The 16,747-nt window shown below is 38.8% G+C and overlaps 1 pseudogene; it reads right to left on the bottom strand.

The window, feature by feature from the left end:
- Positions 1 to 3,328: 3,328 nt before the first annotated feature.
- LOC147444793 (uncharacterized) overlaps positions 3,329 to 16,747 on the bottom strand; it is a 30,548-nt pseudogene continuing 17,129 nt past the window's right edge.

The following is a 16,747-nucleotide window of genomic DNA, read 5'->3' as shown; positions in this document are numbered from 1 at the left end:
TCAAAGCATCCAATGAACCTCTCACTCTCCAGGATTGAGCGAGTGATTTCAGTCACTGAAGTACAAGAGTGGATAGGATGAGTGACCTATTATAAGAGATATCTAGAGGGGACCTTCCAAGTATTAATGACTTTGACTACGTTGTTGAGGCTCGTTAGGGACGGGAAGGAAGTGAGAGAAGAAGGGTTCCTAGTGTGCATGGTTGGAATAAGGTTGCAAAGAAACTTTTAGTTTAAGTTTTTTATTCTTTGAGTGGTTATTCATTGAAAGAAAGAAAAAGAATAATAACAAAAACAAGTCGATGTGTTGTCAAATCGGGTCTAGTGATTAATATACCAAACAAAAATATAATCTAATTAGTTAATTAGTTATTTTTTAAAGTTTTTAAATTAAAAATAACCAAACAACACAAAAACATAAAGACAAATATAATAGAGACAGTGACTTGAAGAGCTAGGAGTGTCTTGAAAAGAAATTCATATAAGTGTATAAAACTAACCTTGAATTAGGGGGATTGACTAAAATATGTACCAATCTTTTAAAAAAGAAATGCACTCGTAAAGAAATGTTTAGCCACAAGAGGAAGTGAAGAGTAGATTTGAAGTTTGAAGAGAAATTTAAAAACTTGGATTTCAAGGATGAAAAATGTGAATTAGGTGAGGAAGAAAATGGGGGAGAAGGCTTAAGAGTGAGGAGAGGGAGTGTAAGTGTTGTGGTGTAACCTATCATCACTTCATTTCTTGAAATTAGACTACCTTAAGCCTCTAAAACCTTTTTGTGTTTGACTTGGGCATCCTTTTATGAGATCCATAATAGGATATTTTCATGATTCTATCCTTTGGTAGACCAGAGGTTGTACATTTAATTTTGACACCTGAAGAGACTCTAATATGTATATGGAGCATAAAGAAATACATAGCAAATACAGTGTACTTCGAGAAGGATGGATGTGAGATGTAGCACATGTTACATTATTCTAAAGCCAAGTTTGATGCCGGTGTCTTTGCCTCAGTTACCCATTTGTATGGAAAAAAACTACTAAAGAAAATTGTTTCACTATTGAACGATCTGAGGTTATGCTTTGAACATCTTCTCTTTTTAGTCAGTGGCTTCTAGCTTAAATTCAAAATCTTTGCGCAAAAGGGAACCATTTCTTTCCTATGCATAGATGAGAGTAAGATTAAGCTGTCGATGGATTAAAATGTGCTGCGCACAGAGGCTTCTTTGATCCTTGAAGTTGTACTAAAAAGTCCTTTTTTTTAATAAAAAATTCCAAGAGAATGGGGTAGTGTCATTCTCAAGCACTCCCTACCTCTATCAATTCCAATGATAAGACGGAAAGATCTGAGATATTTTAAAAAAATAAAATTCAAAGAGGATGGGAGGGATGTTAACATGTTAAGGTAAATCAATACTATTTTCCAATGAAGAATTTATAAGGTGTTAAGCATGGTTTTGGGAGTCATTGAACATGGGTGGCCTCAATCCAATCAACACTCTTATCAAGTAAGTGTCAAAACAACTTATTGGATACAACATCCCTTTATCCACAATAAATCTCTATGAACATTAATTAAAGTCGAAAGACATCTCATCCTACGCTTGGTAATTAAGATGCAAATTATCCAAAATTTCGATGTTTGACTTTTTAATACTTTGAAAGGTTTCTACTCATGTATGTTTAACACAAGTACACTTTTTGTGCCCATATGTGAACACAAGACCAAACTAAACATAAGCAATACAAATAACTAATTAATGCACTTATAGTCTCCACAATAAGGTTTAATCTTTATAGTTTTCCTCTCTCTCACTCTTTTTATTACTCTCCATGTGGAACAAATGTACTGAGAGTGGCCTTGATTCCTCCCCCCATATGATGGTATATGCGAGATCAAAGAAAATAAGCTAATGCAACTAGGATAAGGGGGGCGGTCATGTGGAGACATTTTGAAAAGTGTTATGTTTTAAGAGGGGGGGTTTATTTTGGATCACAACGATTAGTTTTTTTATAAATATTAGACTCATGAAGTAAAATCTCATTGAATAAGTCCAATATGGATCTTTTTTGTTAATATGCCTATTTTCTGCAAGGCATGTATACACTATTAGAGTAATCTTTTCCTTTAGAGCAACAAGAGAAGAACTTTTTAGCCAATCAAATACTTACACCTATGCTATATTTGTAGAATATGTCAAAATTTCTTCTTTTTAATGCGGCTAGAGCATCAATGCAATTGAAGCTTTGCTCTTTACTAGCCTCCTTACTCTAGGTGCAATGTCTTTGCAAAATTTTATTGTGTATATCTTTTGTTAGTCTTCCACAATAAGATTAGGTTGTGTGTGTGTGTGTGTGTGTGCATGCGCACGCACACACACACACATGGATGATTGACAAGATACTACAATATTTAGCGGGAGTGGTGTTGATTTTTGCCTTTTATGATAACGCATGTAAGAGAGAGAAAATAAGATATAATATTTAGTGAGAGTGTACAAAAGATGGGACTTTGAGATGTGAATACCTATAGAGATTTAAAGGATGGATAACATCATTATTTCATAACACAACAACATTGTATGTTTTTTTGAGCCATTAATAAACATAAAATTCAATAAAGTATATGTCTTTATTCGATTGTCAAGTACATTACTTATTGCTGGCTTCTTTCAAAAGTGGTACATATGGTTGAAATATGTGCTAAGGAAGAGAAAAATAAGCTATACATATCCATCAACCATGGAATTCACATGAATAATCTGGAACATCAATAAAAAATAATTAGAAACACTATATAAATGTCATCAATCATTAGGAAAATTTTGAGCTCATTTTTGGGCCTTTTAAGAGTGCCACATCATCAAAGTTGTACAAAAGAAAGCAACCCGGTAGACCCCTCTAAATATTGCTTAGAACCCCATGATATGACCTATCATTGGAAAGTTCTTGAAAAATGGATTTTAAAGAGCCAAGGTCCGAAAAGTTTGGATGACTTCTATGAAAGTTATGCCATTTTTTTTCAATCAGCCAGGTTTTGTTACCGTTACGGTAATCTAAAATCACCTTTTTCTAGATCTACATGAAGGCAATGTCCGATACATGCATGCTATATATCAATAGATAGCATTTGAAGAGTAGATTCTAAATATCCAACCTCCGACAAGTTTGGATCTTATTTGCAAAAAATTTACCGATCCCCACTTTTTGAAAGCTATGCCACATCAACAATTCTTACAAGCCTATTTTTGAGTCCAAACTTTTCCTAATGATTATCATTATAAGGTTAACAAATACATTGCATCAATGAGCCTTCAAATAAAGCTTACATCAAGAGGTAAAGGGAACAAAAATCCATTAGCTTCTAGTATCAGAAGAACTTGTAGCTTCACGTAAGGTAAGAGTATGGTTATAAGCTGGATTTTGGTACTCATTGTCTAGTGGAAGAAACCAATGTAGTCTGATACCACTATTTGCAAGATTTATGGCAAGGTATCTCTGTCCATTACTCAACGATCAATCCTCAGACCAGACAAAGTTGTAATCAAGAGGATCAAACTCTATTAATATGACCTATGTAGGACCAAAAATATATATTTATAACTATACATTTATTGAAATGTGATAAAAAATTGGTGGCTCATATATCAAATATTATTCTTAGTTAAAACTATAGGTTAGCATGAATCGAAAGTGCAGTGGGCTATGTGATCTCATATGATTATTTGAGAAATAAGAAAATATAAACCATACCTTATCGGTTTTGTGGATCCTTTTAAAGCTTTTGGACTAGGTCAGAAAGGGAACTAGGTATAAGAGGGTGGACCATTTGTCTAGATCGATTCATGGAGAAGCACCTCAAAGAGTTGATGATGATTTGTATAACTCATATCTATTCAATATTGAGATGGTACCGAGGTTGAGCAAACATGTAGTACCTTTGCTCACCATTGGTTCTTTGCACATTGAAAGACAACCATCAGCCATTGAGAAAACATCATCACTTGTGCTAATAGTGGGAAGGCTATATAGTGAGCATGGGAATGATGGAATACTTACGCTATGTATAGAGCCAATGGAGAAAAAAATGTACTTGACAAAGCTTATGTACAAATGATGGGAATTCATAAGATAAAGATACAAACATTTCAAAGATTGATGAGATTTGGAGTGTATTGGCCTCATATGTAGCGGAGTGTTCATGACTATGTTAGTTTATGCAACTCTTGTGCAATACAGGCATCTGTAGAACATGCAACACTATTTATATTAGCAGCCACACCCAAGTGGAGTAAGTACATTGTGGAATACCTGAAAAAGGGAGTCTTGTGAGAGAAGATGAGTAGATCCAGACAGAAATCGATCTAGATGGAAGTCAAAAACTACGTGATGATTTAAAAACACCTTTACAAGATAGGAATTGATAACAATTTGTAAATTTGTGCCAGTGAAAGTGAGTACATACCAATTCTAGAGCAAGAACATGCTAGATAGGTAGACGAGCATTTTTCTACAAACAAAACTGTGAAAGCAATACTCCTTGCAACAATTTGGTGGCCTACCCGATTCATGGATGTAGAGAAATATGTGAAACAATGTGATGATTGCTAGTGTACCAAGGTACCTATGAGATGCGACCAAATGTCATTACGACCTATCATGGGAGTAAGGGATTTTGCCAAGTGCGGGATAGACTTTGTTCAACCTATCTCACCACCTACCTATAGGACGTAGGCTCAATATACCATAGTGGCCATAGATTATCTAACCAAGTGGGTAGAAGCTAAAGCAACACAACAAAATGAGGCACCAAACAACAATGCAATTATTGTACGAGAACATCTTCACGCGATATGGGCTACCAATTGAGATATTGAACAATCTAGGGAGTCACTTCATAAACAAAATGATTTATTTCCTATTGAGAGAGTTCATGGTGCTTCATTCGAAATCAACGACATATCACCCTCCTCCCAAACGGACAAGTGGAGAGCAAAAATAAAGTTTTATGTGCAGTGCTCACCAAAATTGTAGAAGAATCCAGAGCATATTGGGACCATAGGCTACATTCAACTCTTTGGTCATACAAAACAAAACTTGCGACAACACCCTTCCATTTGGTGTTAGGGATTAATGCCATATTGCCCATAGAATTCTTAGTTCCCACACTATGAGTAGCTAGAAAATTAGGATGGATCAGACATGAACTATCAAACATGGATGTCCAATTAACGAGTTAATTAGATGAATTGCAACTCAAGGATGCTACAACCATCTACACACAAAAATGACAAATCAAAGAGTTTCATGACCAACACATAATAAACAAGGAGTGCCAAAAGTGTGACTATGTATTAGTCTATACCTTGAAGCAGCTCTCTAAGAAATTGAAAAAACAAGGCAATGGCCCATTTGTGATCATCGACATATCACCTAGTAAAGCCACAAAACTTGCGACATTAGAGGAAGAGAAAATGCCTAACTAGATCAATGGTTGAAAATTAAAGAGATATCATTTACCGCTCACTGCTGACATGCTAGAAAAGATTCATCAAGCAAAGAAATTGAAGTAGATTGCTCAAGCCATCCAACTCCATGCCCAAGAGGAATCAAAGATCACAAATTTTAAAGCTTAAAGTACAACACAACATAGCTACAATCTCCACAACTAGAAAACCCATCTCCTCCTATCGAGGCAATTTAGATAGAGCCAAATTAGCTTGGTGGTATGGATGTACAAATCAATATCCAACTAACAGATGGATCAATAGGAAGAGCACTTGTAGATACAGGCGCATGAGTCAATGCCATGAAGTACTCTATATACCTCAGGCTGTCAGATGCAATATTGATGCCAATGACGATCAAGCTGAGAGAAGCCAACAAAGGGACAATGTTCATCTTAGGACAAGCTAACATATCGATCAACATTGACGGCAATCACTATCCACATCAATTCCACATAACGGCACATTGATCTTAATGAAGCACTTATCTTGGGAGTCTCGTGGGTGCAAACATTGTCGTGCCGTGGCAAGTACATAGTGTGAAATTAAAAAAATTCACCTCACTTTTGACACTTCTCGATACATGGAAAGAAAAGCAATCATGTACATATTGTGATATACGCTAAAGTGGCTACTACAGTCGCTATCATGTACATATCTATCCGGGGAATCGTGGGCCTGGATGTGACTCCTTTGCGTGGTTTTCCACTTGATAAGATGCTTAATTTGGTTTGACAATGTACGTATTCCACGTGTTTCATGGTGGCACAATCATCTCGCCTATAAAGACTGATACGGGCAAAATATGTGAAAAGTAGCAGCTAACAGGTGCCATTGCAGAATTGCATGGAAAGTAACCCAAAATGATATATTGATGAAAAATGATGCTTCTCTATGATTTTTATGATTATGCAAGTGATCATACAAATTTAGGGATTTTTTTGGCTTCATTTCTGTCCAATCTATGTGTGTTGCTGTCCCGCCTCTTCGCAATATTGTATCTGATCTAGTGAGGGAGTGAATTAGGGTTTCCCCTTATCAAAATGGTGTGTGGGCTTCAACTTAGAAGCTCTTAAATCTCTAGAAAATCATACAATCATCTCTGTGAAGGTGGAAGCTCGAGCATTCCTTTCAATTGTTTGATGTTATGACTATGTAATTGGGGATGAGGCTACATGATACCATGAAAGAGGTTTGGGTTTTGATTGATATTTGTTCTTGTATGAGCATTGAGGTTTCATGGCTGAAACTTTAATATTTTTAAATGGTCTTTTTAAGTGAAATTGGATGTGAATTGGTGAATCTTTCATCACGAACTTGTCTACGAAAGCAAGCAATTTCCAAGCAGGATAGGGGAGAGGGTTTGTGACTGTCTTGTCACGAACGATCTTAGAATTTAAACCATCTTTATAAAGAGGTTTGGTAATTCTCCATAAATGTTTTTTCACAAAGTGTTTGTGACTCTCATCACGAACTCTCAAAGCCAGAGGTTGTGCACCTTCCTAGCTAGACCACACACATTCCAACATTTTTGGTGAGCCTGACACGAAACAACTGGGGTGAGGATTTGTGATGAGATAAAGTTGGATGTACATGAAGTGGTTCTAGCAAGGGATAGAAAATATAGATTCAAACAAAATTTAGCTAACCAAAGTGATGCACATGGAAGGGGATTGCATTGGGTGCAATGTATGAGAAATGTAATGTCTTTGAGTGTTATGACCAAAAGGGATTTCTTGAGTGCTATGCAATGGAGATGAGGGTTCAAGGGGCCTGAAAGAATGATGATTATGTCCTTTCAACAAGTAGTGACTTCATATTTCTATCAGCAAGTACAAGAGATTGCAAAGGAATGTAGAGACAACTGGGATGCTTTTTCAAATGCTTTTACACAAGAAACCTTGGGCTTTATGGAATGGGAAATGGAGCGCATTGCTTCTACATGTGCATGATGTTGAAAGTAACAAGTTGATACAAGTACCATGCTATACAATTGATCGCAATCAAATTCATGAAAAGTTGGAAGCTATAACAGATGAGTGTCTTCTACAGGACGAAACATTGCTACATGCAAAAGATGAGGATATACTCAAAGATGTTTATGCAAAACTTCGTGTTTTAGTTTTGGCACATGAGCATTGTGCTTCCTTGTGTGATGCTATGGCGTTTGCACATAGACCTATGGCCGAAGATGCTATGGATGGCACTCAATCTGCAAAAGATGCTTATGTGAGCTCAATTCCAATTGGGGATTCATTGGAATGGATTCCTTTTTGTGATGCTTCCAATGCTTTTGGTGAATTGATTTTGCAAAAATTATCCTGTTGTGAAGAAAAGGATGATAAACATGTTGTAAAGCATGTGGTAGAGCATGGATGTAGCCAAGGACATGTAAACATGCAAAATGGTATGACCCAGGATGACATAGAGTATTGTGATTTGGAAGTTGGTTCTTGCTTCAAAGAGGTTCACAAATCTCCAAATGAAGATAATACTTTTGGTGATTCCAATGCTCTACGATGTGATACATATTCTTGTGGATTGGTGGATGAGGTGTATTTCAAAGCCGTAGGCTCTTGTTTGGGAGGGGCGAAAGTATATATGCAACCACCCACTCCTACCAATGAGTGGTGGAAAAGTTACGATGATGAAATGGGAAAAGAATTGACTTCTATCTTTGTGAAGCAAGCTGATTTTTCTGGGATTGAAGTACAAAGGTACTTGAAAGAAGGTGTGATGGTAGAGAAAAAGTGTGAAGGAAATATGGCCTATATGCACGTGTGATGATGATCCACTGCATCATGGGATATGATCTCAAGAGGGTCCCATTGAAGATGATCTTATGTATCTTTTGGATGAAGCTTTGGATGGTTTTCATGACACATACAACAAGGGTTCTAAAAGATATCGATCATGTCATGAGTGGGGACAACAAGAACAGGATGACATGGAGTTTACGGCTCTTTTAGATGATGCTTTGGAGCAATTGCAAGCTCGTTATTATAGGGTTTTCCAGAAGTACGATGAGGTATGTGACCTACAGAAAGAAGGAGATGAGCATGAGGTAGATCTTATGATATTCTTGGATGAGGCTTTACATGATTTCATGTCTATAAGAGAAGTTATGCATGTAGCTTATGAGGCACCAAATGAGGTAATGTATAATATGGAGCTTGATGATTTAGGGATGCATACTGAAATTTTGGATACTCGAGGGAATCATGCAAATTCACTAGAAATTCATGCTATGTGGAATATGTGTGACTTTCTGATGTTACCATATGACCCAGGAGGACATTATGATACTTATGGACTTTGTTTGAGTATTTATACGCCCTTCGATAGAGGGAAATGCTTTGATGTTCTTGATGGATCTTTAGGGAATGAATTGCTAATCATATGCCTGTGCTATTATGAAATTTTTTTTGTATGCTTTCCATACGACCCAAGTGGGAGCTATGTTCTTGTTGTGTCTCTCATTAGATGTTTACAATCGAGGTGTATGCAAACAAAGAAGGAATCAAGTTGGCACATACTAGAGGATGTGCATGTTCAGAGGGGTGGATGTCGTGTCGTGGCACGTACATAGTGTGAAATAAAAATAATTCACCTCACTTTTGACACTTATCAATGCATGGAAAGGAAAGCAATCATGTGCATATTGTGATATATGCTAAAGCGGTTACTGCAGTCGCTATCATGTACATACCTATCTAGGAAATCGTGGCCCTAGATGTGGCGCCTTTGCATGCTTTCCCACTTGATAAGGTGCTTAATTTGGTTTAAAAATGTACATATTCCAAGTGTTTCATCGTGGCACACTCATCTCACCTATAAAGACTGATGCGGACAAAAACATCCGAAAATAGCAGTTAACAGGCACCATTGCAGAATTGCATGGAAAGTGACCCAAAATGGTATATTGATGAAAAATGATGCTTATGTATGATTTTTATGCTTATGCAAGTGATCCCACAATTTTAGGAATTTTTCTGGCTACGTTTGGGATTTTTCGCATAAAAAATGGTATTTTTTGGGTTTAAAAATGAGCTAAAAATGACCTAGTTTTGGTCCAAAGTGGGACAATAGCTCACATAAGCTCATATTTCCGTGGATGTGAGAGAGAGAGAGAGAGAGAGAGAGAGAGAGAGAGAGAGAGAGAGAGAGAGAGAGAGAGAGAGAGAGAGAGAGAGAGAGAGAGAGAGAGAGAGAGAGAGAGGGATGCTTTTACAGGAAAAATCTGCAATTTTCTTCTACTTTGCAATAGCTTCCACGGTTGCCCAATCTATGTGTGTTGCAGTCCTGCCTCTTCGCAATCTTGTATTTGATCTTGTGAGGGAGTGAATTAGGGTTCCCCTTATCAAAATGGTGTGTGGGCTTCAACTTATAAGCTCTTAAATCTTTGAAAAATCAGAAAATTGTGGCGTGAAATTGGAAGTTCGAGCTTCCTTTCAATTGTTTGATGTTACAACTATGTAATTGGGGGTGAGGCTCAATGATACCATGAAAGAGGTTTGGGTTTTGATTGATATTTGTGCTCGTATGAGCATTGAGGTTTCCTGGCTGAAGCTTTAGTGTTTTTAAATGGTCTTTTTAAGTGAAATTGGATGTGAATTGGTGAATCTTTCATCACGAACTTGTCTACGAAAGCAAGAAACTTCCAAGCACGATAGGGGAGAGGGTTTGTGACTGTCTTCTCACGAACGCTCTTGGAATTTAAACCATCTTTAGAAAGAGGGTTGGTGATTCTCCATAAATTATTTTTCACAAAGTGTTTGTGACTCTCATCATGAACTTTGAAAGCCAGAGGTTTCGCACCTTCCCAGCTTGACCGCACACACTCTCACAATGTACAAGGCCGTTCCAGATTGACAAAATGTCACCCTGAAGTTCAACCTTAAGGGCACCTCATATGCCACTTCCTTGGCACCAAAAAAGAATATTTGGAGTATGTAGCCAGTACAACCAGAATCATAGCCTACATTGGGGCCTATACAACGTGCAAAAATCCAAGAAAAATAAGTCTGGCAAGTCTAGACAAAGAAACCAATAGTGGAAACCAGTCTGAAGTAGATATGGCTACCCAAGCCACCAAATTCAAATCATCCTGTCTGTTCAATCTAGCCTCAATTCGTAGGAAACAGAACCCCTCAAAGCGGTTATACTTGGAACAAGAAATCCACATCAAAATCATGGCTTTGTAGTAGTAGTGTAGCTGACTGGGAGGACACCAGTTCGGTAGTGCTGTTAGAAAAAATCATCAAGCCATATGGGTTGAGCTTGGTATCTTAACCCTCTCCTTCAAGCTCAACACAATCTCTCATACTCCTAGCAGAACTTGAAATTGCCTAGGCTTCTCTACTTCTAGGATCTTTCTAAAAATGTATGTATGTTATTGTGGATTAGCTTAATTTATTCACATTGTATAGAGGCTTGGAGTTCATGTCTTGAGCTTCAATCCCATGGTTTGAAAGCTAGTGCTTAACTCTTGTACATAGAGTTAATCATGATTTAATTCTAATCTAATTCTCATTATGCTCATTAATCTTAATTATCTTAAATCAAATTGTGTCATGGAGTAGACTTAGACTCTCATTATTCTAAATTTGGGAGAAGTAATCACTTCTTGATTTGATTTCACTCCTATTTCTCCATGAGTACTTCAATTAGCGATCAATAGCTCTAATTATCTTGATTAGTTAAGTGTGTGTGCACACTTAGTATTGTGATTAGAGCATGTTCCAGATTGTGTGCTTGTGTGTGAATAGGTTTATGATCAAATGTGACTTGAGCACTATTCCACTTTCGTGTGAAGCTTTTGATTGAAGTACCTTAATATGATATGTGATGGTTGGAGAAGGCCATCATCACTATAGTTAGTGTGTTCTATTCTTGAGAGTGCTTTTGATACTTTTGATGACTCAAGGGTAAGTGGAAAGTCGGACTTTGTTGGTCATAATGTGCGTAGGTGATCGTTGATTAGTGATTAGAGTCAAATCAGTGATGGTAGTTGATTGATGGCTATTCTCTATCCACAGGACCACATGGTCTATTCAAAGCATCCAATGAACCTCTCACTCTCCAGGATTGAGCGAGTGATTTCAGACACCAAAGTACAGGAGTGGATAGGACGAGTGACCTATTATAAGAGATATCTAGAGGGGACCTTGCAAGTATTAATGACTTTGACTACGTTGTTGAGGCTCGTTAGGGACGGGAAGGAAGTGAGAGAAGAAGAGTTCCTAGTGTGCATGGTTGGAAGAAGTCAGGTTGCAAAGAAACTTTTAGTTTAAATTATTTATTCTTTGAGTGGTTATTCATTGAAACAAAGAAAAATAATAATAACAAAAACAAGTCGATGTGCAGTCAAATCGGGGAGTCACTTGTATTTTAGATTGTGAGATACCTTGGCACATGTCATAATAATCAATATCTAATTCTCCTAAATGATTTTCTCATATTAAACTGATCATTTAATGTGGGGAGGTACCAGGGGAGAAAAAGCTAGAATATTGGTTAATCTAGCAGACCGGCCACAGTAGGGATCCAAAGGAGGGAAAATAGGGATCAAAAGGGGGGGCATCTGCAAAAGAGCCATGTGCAACAATGGGCTAAAAAGACCCTAAGGTTCAGCCCATTAAGACTTCCAAAATGCCAAGGTTCCAAAATTCAAAGGTTGTGTCCAAAGGTCAACCCTAGGGAAAATTGGATGCTTAGTGTGTGTACAAAAGTCTTCTTCAAAGCCTACAAAGGAGGGGGCGAGCCCATTTAGTAGGGGATGAGAGAGAAAGCCACACACACACACAGGCTCCCTTTACACAAAGGGAATTAGGGACACATGTCAGCTCCCTAGGCCAGATGCCCACAAGGTGTGCCCAATTCCTATTGGAAGACCCTTGAAGTGGACCAATGAGAATTAAGCTAGAGTAAATCTAGTTTAATTAATTTAAAAACATTTAATAAAAGAAACCAATGAGAATTAAGTCTCCTAGAAGACTATTGGGTAGTCTCCCAAGGGGTCCAATGAGCATTCAGGAGCCCAATGGCTTGCGTGATTCCTATTGGCCAGGAGGCAAAGGGGTCCAATGAGAGTTTAGTTTAATTATTTAATTACCTAAAGCTCTCACAAAAGGGGACAGGGGGACACATGTCAGAAGGCTATCACTTATGCTGCTTAACACCCATTGGCTTGACTTGGGGAGGTCCAATGAGGCAAAAGCCAAACCAATTTAGCAGGAAGGGCTCGCCCAAGAGAGAGAGGGGGACTGATTTTTGCAAGGCATTATCACACACACACACACTCACACAAGCTCATGTGTGAAGAAAGAATACTCTATCTCCTCCCAAGCTTTAATGGAGAGCTCATCACCTACTCCAAGCTTGTGAGATAGAAGCCTACATCAACACTCTCTTGGCATGTGGATGCAAATCCAACCAAGAGCCAAGCTTCAATGCATGCTCATCTTCTCTACCAAGCTAATTGCTAAGCTAAGATATGCTAATATGAGTGATTATGTGAGGAGATGTACATCTTTCTAGTAAGATACTCCTTCTTCCTCTCAATCTACTCTCATAACCTGCTAGCTCTCACCATCTTCGAAGGTGTGTGAGGTCTTGGGCTGAGAACCGGGATAATTCAAGTTGTGTTTGTTAAGTGTTTTGCTTAGTGCATGAAGTTTCCATCTTCATTGCACTAGCTAGTCTTGAAGGAACACAAAGAATTGTATTGTACAATGTCTCTCTTGATGGGAGAAACCATAATACAAAGCCTTTTGGAGGGGGGATCGGCTCCATGAAAATCCGGTCCTCAACTGTTGTCAATAGCTTAATTTCTCTCTCTTTTGAAAGTATTGTTGATGCTATCTAACTAGGTGTTATGCTTTTTGTTTCTCTCTCCACCCAAGCACTCTTGTAATTCTCATTAGGAATCTATTCTAATGAAATGCCCACTATGTTCATGCTAATTTCCGCTACACATAAGTTATTAGGCCATTAAATGTTACATTGGTATCAGAGCTTAAGGTTTCTCTTTTCTTGCTCAAGAAGGGAGGTCCTCAAGCTAGCTACAAATGGTTGGTATTATTAATTGCCTGTGAGTAAGTAGAATAGGGATTTTTCAGCCTTGCAGTGCGCCTGCCTTCATGCAGTTAACGGGGCATCACTGTCGAGAGCTATGGTCTTAATAGTGGAGTCCTACGGGGCTTGCCTACGGCTTAACCACTATTGAGCTATTAGAAGGTTGACAGGAGCCGGTGCTGTTTTGGTGTCGAAAGACCCTCTCTTCTATTCCTTGCAATTAATGGTATAAAGCCGCGGGTACAGTAGCTTGAGTGCTTTTTCTAAAGGGGTAAAGAGGAGTAGCAACTAGGGCTTGAAGTGCCAAAGTACACCTAAAAAGTTTACACCTAAAAGTTGTTAGAATGGCTGACAATAGTAAAGAGAGTGAAATTAATGTTGATAACTTTGATTTTGCTCATGAGCAAGCTACTAATGATGCTTCAATGCTTCTTAACTATCTTGTTTCTAGGCTTCAACAAGCCATGGGCAATCCATCTCTGCAAAGTGAAGTGCAACGGCAGCTCCGTGCTCACGGGATTCTCCAAGCTCATCACCATGACGAGAGAACACCTAGGAAGCCTCCTTGTGAGACTACCAAAAGAGGTCTCTCTCCGATTCGGGAAGAAGAAGAGAATCCATATGAAGGGCTCAAGAACTTACTTCTTGATGATGCATCTCCTTCCCAAAGGAGAACTCAAGAGCCTCCACCAAAGGAACGAGAAAGAAGCGAGTCTCCCGCCACCTCGGCGGAGATGGCTCCACGAAGACGGCGGGCTAAACGCTCTCCATCACCACCAAAGTGGAGAAGACCATCATATTCTTCTCCCCACCACAATTCAAAGAGGGATGATAAAAAGCAAGAGAAGAAAAAGGCGAGAAAGAAGACACCCTCTTCTCCATCTTCTTCATCCTCTTCCTCTTATAAAAGCTATGGTGAAGACGACAAAGATCAAGACAAGAAAAAGGCGAGAAAGAGGTCACCCTCTTCTCCATTTTCTTCAAATTCTTCATCTTCTGAAGAAAGTGATGGTGCAACCTTTGAACCATCAAAAAGAAGAGGCCATAGGAAATCCTATGCCGCATGGAAGAGGTCGTCCAAGTTGAATAAATTCAAAGAGGGAGGGAAGAGCATCTCTTTCCTTACCTATGATGGTACCTTTGGTGCTACGGACAAAGTCTTGGCCTTTATCCAACAATTCGATGCGGCGTTTGGAGACGAGGGCTTCACGGAGTCCTCTAAGCTACGCCATGTAGCTATGCACTTTCAAAAGTCTGCCAGAAAATGGTGGTCTAGCCTACGAGCCAACGGTGAAGCTCCACGAACATGGAAAGCTTTAAGAGCTTCCATTATGAAGCAGTTTTTGGCCATTGATTCCAAAGACAAAGTACTCACCAAATGGCGAAGCTTAAAGATCTCTCCCAATGAATCTATCCACAAATATGTAGACAAGTTTTGGGACCTACAACTCAAAGCCACTGTCTTCAAAAAGTTGGATTTTGGAGAGCAAAAGCAACAATTTTGTGCGGGCTTAACCGAAGAAATGGCGGAGTATGTCAACTCCCAAAGACCACGTACCATATCGGCGGTAATACACCACACTATGGTCGCCTCTCGAATCAATTTCCAAACGGGGGCAAAAAGAAATAATAAGACCCCGGAAAACAAGGGTTCCAATGAGCCTAAGGGGAAGGACAACGTCCAAAAGTCTCCTAAGGGCAACTCCAACAAAGCTAAAGAGAAGGGAGTTTACAAAGGTAAGAATAAACTCTCTTTTGAAGAGCTTGAGTGTTATCGTAAGGATAACTGGTGTTTCAAGTGCGGCGAACAAGGGCATGCGTACCGCGCTTGTCCCCAAAAGAACAACCGCCAAGATCCTCCTAGAGCTACCTTGGTTGAAATCCAAGAGGAGGAGACTCACCAAACTCACCACAAAGGATCTCCTCTATGCCATGCTTGGGGAAAGGTAAGAGAACATGATGCTTTTATTCTCTTTGACCCTGGTTCTACTCACAATTTTATATCTATGGAGTTAGCCACCAAGCTAGGCATACAATCCTATGAGATGGGAGATTTCCTACCCGCAGACAGTGCCTTCAAGGGGCAAGAAGCTTCAGTCACTCCCTTAATTGGGAAATTGAGGCTTCATGTCCAAGGCTATGTGGACAAAGAGGACTTCTTTATCTCTCCTCTCAAGCATGAGGATGTAATCCTAGGGGCACCATGGTTTGACCGCCTGGCTGCCGATGTTAAATTTCCTGAAAGGAGAATCTCCTTTAAGTTCAGGGAAAAAGACATGTATATAGATGCTAAGGAAATGGGTAACACCATCCCCATTGTACATACACCAGCTTTCAACAAGTCAATAAAGAGCTCTATTTCCGTGTAGATGATTTTTGTTAAAGACTCTCAAAATGAACCTAATGCTTTAGCAAAAGAAAATAAAAGCAACCTAAAGGAATTAGAGTTATCCAATTTTCTCAAGGGGTTTCAAGATGTTTTTATTGAAGACATCCCTTGTGAGCTACCTCCTAAACGAGGTAATGATGACCATGCAATTGAACTTCTTCCAGGAAGTTCACCGCCTAATAAACCTCCTTATAGAGTTTCTCAAGCTCAACAAGAGGAGATTATGCGGCAAGTGCATGAGTTAGTTGAGAAGGGTATGGTTAGGCCAAGCTCATCTCCATTTTTCTCACCTGTGCTATTAGTGCAAAAGAAAGACGGCACATATCGTATGTGTGTCGACTATAGAGCACTAAATAGGATCACTATCAAGAATAGGTTTCCCGTTCCACGGGTAGAAGACCTATTTGATAAGCTACAAGGATCGACCTACTTCAGTAGGGTTGACCTAAAAAGTGGCTATCATCAAATAAGGATAGTTGATCAAGACATTGTAAAGACCGCATTTCGTACTACATTTGGTCTTTACGAATACATTGTCATGCCTTTTGGTTTGACAAATGCACCAGTCATATTCAACCGCTTGATGGAGAAGCTGTTCAGGCCTCATCGAACCTTCATTGGAGTGTTCTTTGATGATATTATCATCTACTCTAATTCATTGGAGGAACACAAGCAACACCTCCAGGTAATATTTCAAGTTTTAAGAGAGAATAAACTTTATGTTAATCGAAAGAAAAGTGAATTTTTCTTGCAAGAGATTCAGTATTTAGGTCACAT

Source organism: Adiantum capillus-veneris, chromosome 13, assembly GCF_014529385.1.
Source record: "Adiantum capillus-veneris isolate H3 chromosome 13, ASM1452938v2, whole genome shotgun sequence".
Taxonomy (NCBI): domain Eukaryota; kingdom Viridiplantae; phylum Streptophyta; class Polypodiopsida; order Polypodiales; family Pteridaceae; genus Adiantum; species Adiantum capillus-veneris.
This window is presented reverse-complemented; position numbering and strand designations above follow the sequence as displayed.